This window comes from Esox lucius, chromosome 14 (genome assembly GCF_011004845.1).
Source record: "Esox lucius isolate fEsoLuc1 chromosome 14, fEsoLuc1.pri, whole genome shotgun sequence".
In the NCBI taxonomy this organism is placed as follows: Eukaryota; Metazoa; Chordata; class Actinopteri; order Esociformes; family Esocidae; genus Esox; species Esox lucius.
In genome coordinates this window covers 30,680,452-30,686,665 of record NC_047582.1, presented here as the reverse complement: position 1 = coordinate 30,686,665, position 6,214 = coordinate 30,680,452, and the positions used below count along the sequence as shown (strand labels likewise).

Genomic DNA, 6,214 nt, shown 5'->3' with positions numbered 1-6,214 from the left:
AGGGTCAAATTGTCTGTATTTTAATAGCTTTGTTTGGATTCCCAGTCGCCATTAGGTAAGTAAAATGGGAACAAACACATATACGTACCTACGCACCTACGCGAGCACACACACACACCCACACACACAGATCTCACCTTTCAAGGTGTGGTGCCACTCGGACTAAGCAACGGACAGAGACAATAAGCAGTGAGGGTTTAGGCTGATTATAGTGAAAGTAATCCCTGTAGTGTGTGTGTGTGTGTGCGCGTGTGTGTGTGTGCGTGCGTGCGCGTGTGTGTGTGTGTGCGTGTGTGCACGTGCGCGTGTGTGTGTGTGTGTGTGTGCGTGTGTGCACGTGTGTGTGCGTGTGTGCACGTGTGTGTGTGTGCGTGTGCGTGTGCGTGTGTGCGTGTGTGTGTGCGTGTGCGTGTGTGTGCGTGTGTGCACGTGCGTGCGTGCGTGTGTGTGTCTGTATAAGTGTGTGCTTGTGTCACTGTACCTGTCAGGACCAAGAATAGTAAACCATGAAAGAATTTGGCTGATCCTGACAAACCAAAAAGACTGTTTTAGCCTCAGGATTAGTTGTTTTCTTTTTCTGCTAATGAATTTTTAGTCCTCAGTTTGGTGTAGTGACCCTACCTTCTGTGTGTGTGCGCTTGTGTGATGAATGAGTGAGAGTGTGTGTCTTGCAGTGGCTGGTTGTGTCTCCACCACAGCTAGTCAAAGCCAGCTTGGCTTATTTCAGGGGGAGTGGAGTGTAGATCGGGGGTGGGGGAAGTGGGAAGCGTGTCAGTAGAGTCAAACCATTGGCTGACAGCTTTGGAAGCGCAGCCAGCGGGTGTCAGCCCGAACACCATCCAGAATCCTGTGTCTGTTTTGGGTCTTCCATTTTGGAGCATCGGGCTGTTTTGAGGAGATAGTGCATGTTTGTATTTTCAACTGTACTTTTTTTTTGTTTTGTTTTGTTTATCTGCCATTTGGGGGATTGGTGGCTGCACTACAGCTGAAAGTCACTGTTGGGAGACAGAAGGTAAGTTTGTCTGCTGTTTTGTCTCTGCCTTTATGATTACAAGGTTACTGACAGTGCATACGCCAAGTAATTAAGTTCATATTCAAATACACTTTTGAGTGCCAGTCCTGCCTGAATGAGATGAGTGATGTTGGAGACTGTACACTGCCAAAATATGTCCCATGCACTCTTGACCAAGTTCCACAATGTGCCGTTATCAAGATCTGCCTAAAATAATGCAGCAGGATTTAGTTAAGGACCAATAGGCTAAACAGACTGTTAATCATACTATTACTTGAACAAGGGACAATTGTCACTATCAAAATTGTCAGCTACTGCTAAGACCTTTATTCTGAAAATGTCTACTTACCTGCTTGGTTAGGAGTCTACCTGGTGCTAGGCATAAATGTTATAGTAAAGTGATACTAAAAATTATAAAGGGTTAGTCTTTGCACGAAAGCTCTGAGAGCTCTTACGTACGATTATGTACCAAGGTATAATGTAGCCATGTCGCTGCTGCCTCTACTTAGGAATGTGTGTTCTCTCATAAGTAGACTACCACATATTTCACAGAGCCGTATCTCTCTTGTCCTTCTCAACTCTGCAACCATTCCACTGAGCCCTTGGGCAATCTGTACTTTATCTGTTACCAAAGCACCTGACTTGGCTTGAAGTGACAAGCGGACACGAACAACTCTACCTTCATATAGGCTACTTTAGAATGATATGGGAAACTGTAGTATTCCATAAAAGACTAAACTGCACACTGTAGTATTCGCTGATCGTGTGGTGCTTACTATACCTTTATATATTATAAATTACTACACTGTACAGGTTGGTTCTAGCTTGATTGACTGGTTAGACCTCAAACTTGCTGGCTTGGTTTTTGTTGTTTTCCTAGTTAGCTAGGGAGAGTAAAAACATTTAAACTAATGTTAAATTCTGATGGAATGGAGTTGTTTTAAAAAATATATTTTTAGGTTGCTGTATCTCATAAAAAAGGAAAATAAATGAAGATCTCTCTCTAAGTATGTTGTTTTCTACCCCTCTCCATCTGATAGAGTTAAAACTATTGTCTCTTTCTTTCTTGGCTCCCCTCCATCTCTTTCTTAGTACAATTGAACGGGAAACAGTTGTTTGCATTGCCACAACAAGTAGTAAATAAATAAACCAAAAATAACCAAAAACATGGAGAGAATCATAATCACAATTTAACATTATGCAAGCATCAGCACAAATGCATGTACATATGTAGCACACAGCCCAAAATATTTGGTGGAAATTGAGATGCACTTCCTTACAGTCTCCTAAATGCATAACCATATTAAAGCCACATATTTCCCACAGAGCAATGTGCAATCAAAATAGTATGATTTCTAACCCAATGCCATGACAATAGGGCAACCAGTGGAGAGCAAACAACATTGTCAAGTAATTCAGTATGTACCTTTATTCATTTGACCTCAAATTTCAACTATTTGCACATTAAAGGGATCGTTCAGCCAAATTAGACAATGGTAAGTTGCTGTCTTTACCCAGTCTATGGACAATGTATGACTGGAATCCATGCTTTGGTTTATTTTCCCAGTCATTGTTCCTGACACAATTCATCGTGGATCCAATCCAACTTAACCAAATGTATTTGATATGTATTGTGAATCCCAACAAAGGCCATTAGAGATGATTTTGATTAAATTGTAATACTGCATCTTTATCATGATTATGTGACATTTGTGAAACAAATCACATTCAAGAAATGGATTCCTATCAAATCTTGTTCATAGACTGTTGACAGGGTTAGGACATTGAGTTATATGATTGAAATATCCTTTTAACTGTGTCCTCTCAGTCTGCTTACGATGGCCTCATCCTATACCCCAGCAATGCTTATTGCATCTGTAGAATGTTTTTTTCTTAATTTTGGGTCAGGCACAGTGGAAAAGGATTCCAGCACTTTACTCTCTTATTAGGGCAAGGCAGCATTTACATTTGCTCTTCTGGTTGGTTCTTTCTAGTGTTTTCACTAGATCTCTCTTTGTTTTCTTATGATTTGGTTGGGTCAAAATATATTGCTGTCCTGGGGCTCAATGGGTCCTTTTTTGTTTGTAAACAGAGCCCCAAGGTGAGCTGGTTTAAGAGACTCTTCTGCAGGTTAAGCCCTCTATAGATTAAGCCATTGTTTCAGAGAGTTTTAGAATCGTATTTCCCTAGGTGTGCGCGTGTGAAATCTAAAGTATTTTTTGATGATAAGGTGTTATAGCCCTAACTCTGCTCTGCATGCATTATTTAAAGTTTTGCATAATACGCTTTGCATTTTTTGTTTCTCTTGCTCTTTCTCTCGGCCCTGGGGCTGAGGATACCAGGGGCCAAAAACAAAGCAGGTTTCTTCCCAATGCGGCATGGCCAACATTGGATTCTATCCCGATCCTAACATCAGCATTACATATCAGCTTTAGCCACACCCACAGAACTACACTGACCTCTCTGTTAGCGGCCACAGACTGACAGTTTGTCTGTTACCCGTCCTCGAGCTGCCCCATTAGTTCCATTTGCTCTGTATCAATAGCAAATGACATATGAGAGCCATCAGCTGACGTTAGCTATCTACTTTGCATAGAAGATTTGAAATGATGAAAAGAGAAGAATTTAATATTCCATTATTTCTTATTTAACTTCAAGACTGAACTGAGTTTCTAGCTTGAACAGCTTAAGAGGAATAACCTTTCAAAGAAGACGGAAAAAGTAGAACAAATGAAACAAACACTTCAGCTGGGGATCTAAATGAAGAGGAGTCTTCTCCCTTTCGGAGCACTGAATTTTGCCTGCTGTGATAATCTTACATGGTTTATAACATGTCTCCAGTCATTTGGTCTTTGTTGACCACAAGTTTCCTTCTAAATTTTCTGCTGATGTTACCAAAACCTAGCTCTCCAGTTTCAAACAAGGCTACTCGAAACATCTCTTAAGAAGCATGGAGGGGGAAACTGCCGGGAAACTGGCCTTTCTGATCATGTATCAACCTTTTTGTGGCAGGTGCTTTCTCAGAATGCACTTGAAGTAACCAAACAATTCCTTCTTTTATTTCAGGTTACCTACTAAACAACCAGAAAGGTTTTCACTTGGTCAAATGGGGAACAAACAAAGAAACTGTATTGAGGCCAAAATGAAAACTGGAGAGGATAAAAACTGGTTCTTAAAGGCATCTTAAAGGCATCCATGGGTTATCCACAGAAGGGGACTCACAACTAAAAAATTACATTTAAAAGATATCCACCTAGAAAGGATACTAAATGTGTGCCAGAAAAGGTGAACCAAAACAAATAACCACAACAGTTTAGTAGAGGGAGTAAACACCTTCCCCTCTGGACATATTTGCTCACAAGCAACCTAAAACAACCATTTTCTTACATTAACTATATGTGTCGTTATGCAAATGTGTCTCTTTCTCCAGTAAACATGCTTGACTACTGTATGTACAAACCAAAGTGGATTTTCTTCTACTAAAATGATACAGAACACTCAGTGTTTTCATATTTTACCTAATTTAAATGTAAAAAAAAAATTCTCAGAAATTACACAAGTAACAGAAGGACATTTTCAATTGTACCCTCTTGTTTTCATTTAACTTTCCTCAAGACAAGCCCGACCGAAAAACAAATTCACCGTCTTCCGTGGTGGCAAAACATGCCGTGAACCAGAAGCGTGCTAGGTCAACTTGTTGGCTTAGCACCAGCAAGTACACCATTAGAAAGTGGTTCTGACCATTCGTCCTGAAACGCTGCCACCAAATGGTGCAAGAGGTCCGCTCTCCTGACACCCGCGGAAACACAAGATGGGCACGGTCAGCACAGACCTCGATAAAGCAAGCGTTTCCTTTTTCTATGGTGGATTACATCTGCAGTGAACTCATTTGGTTTTAAATAATCCATTGAGCGCTCCACCTTTTTGTAGGAGCTGGCAGGAAAGAGCAACTGCACAGGGTTGCTCTCTAGGGACCCTATCATGCTACCCAAGTCATGTGCCTCCTGCTATTAAATGCATAGCTGGGCCAGCACAGGTGAAATCTATGCTAATCATTCTTGTGTGTCTAACAACTGGAGATTATCTAGAATAACAACTTTGAGAGACAAATTAAGACACGTTTGTCAACATATACCAAACAGTTACCAAACACGTATGAATATGTACTTAAGAGGCATAGAGCGGTATGAATACGCTGCGAATGGATTTGGAAAACACCACTAGTGGCCAAAGTGCCGCCAAGGTTGGAAGTACTGTACTTGGTGATGGGCTTCACTGTATGTAGTCGACTCACTCTGTAGCTGTTACCCAAAAAATCCAGAATCTCATTATGACTTAACGCAGAGTCATTGGCTGGTGTGGTGTTGTTATCTCTGCTGACTCTCCATTCAGAAACTCCCCTGAGCCCTTATCTCTTAAATTCAAATGATCCTCAGCCCTATTAGCAGATCACATTCAAATGACCTTTTAGGGGAGACAAAGGCAACCAAAGTACTATGGCTAAGGTACAGTATACAGTAAGTGTTAGTTACACATCATAGGGTTGAGGCAGGCAAATTATATTTTACATTTGTTGATATATTAAATACTGTATGTGGCAGGAGGAAAGGATGTGTATGGCCATCAAGCCTTCAACTACGAATGGACATGGATTGGAATTAAATACAATTACTGGATAATCATCATGCTACTGATCATTCATAGAAGTGGTAAACATGAAAATAACGTATATTCGTATTACGTTTATGTGATTTAGCATAAATGGTTTAGCCCATATCCAGAGTGACTTACAGAAGTGAGTGGATAACCCATGCATACAGTACGACGTAATGGTGGAGTTTTTCTGTAACATTCCGTAACAGCATAGCATGTAGCATAGCATGTAGCATAGCATGTAGCATAGCATGTAGCATAGTATGTGGCTAAACTTCGTAAAGGCTCATGTAGACAAATAAAATAAATAAATAAATTTGTATGCTACACTTCATATGCAGTGTATTAATAACAATTTGAAATACCATTCAGTCATGGCATTATAACGTACAGCACAATATCTAGCAACAAGACACTAATGCCCAATTAATTCCATCCACCACTGACAAGCATCGCCAATCCCAGGTGCGCAAATATTTGTACCATCAGAGCAAGGTCATGCTACAGAGGGGGGCATAACACAATCTGGGTTCTTCAGCCAAAACACGC

The 6,214-nt window shown here is 40.7% G+C and overlaps 1 protein-coding gene across 2 annotated transcripts in view; it reads left to right on the top strand.

Moving 5' to 3' along the window:
* Window positions 1-807: 807 nt before the first annotated feature.
* Window positions 808-6,214, top strand: part of LOC105021740 (cAMP-specific 3',5'-cyclic phosphodiesterase 4D) — a 213,563-nt gene continuing 208,156 nt past the window's right edge. Inside the window, exon 1 of one of the 2 annotated variants that reach the window (XM_013137246.4) lies at window positions 808-1,012. The gene's annotated coding sequence lies outside the window, so the exon portion shown is untranslated. The remainder of the gene's footprint in view (window positions 1,013-6,214) is intronic. The other variant, XM_013137245.4, reaches the window with a different exon arrangement.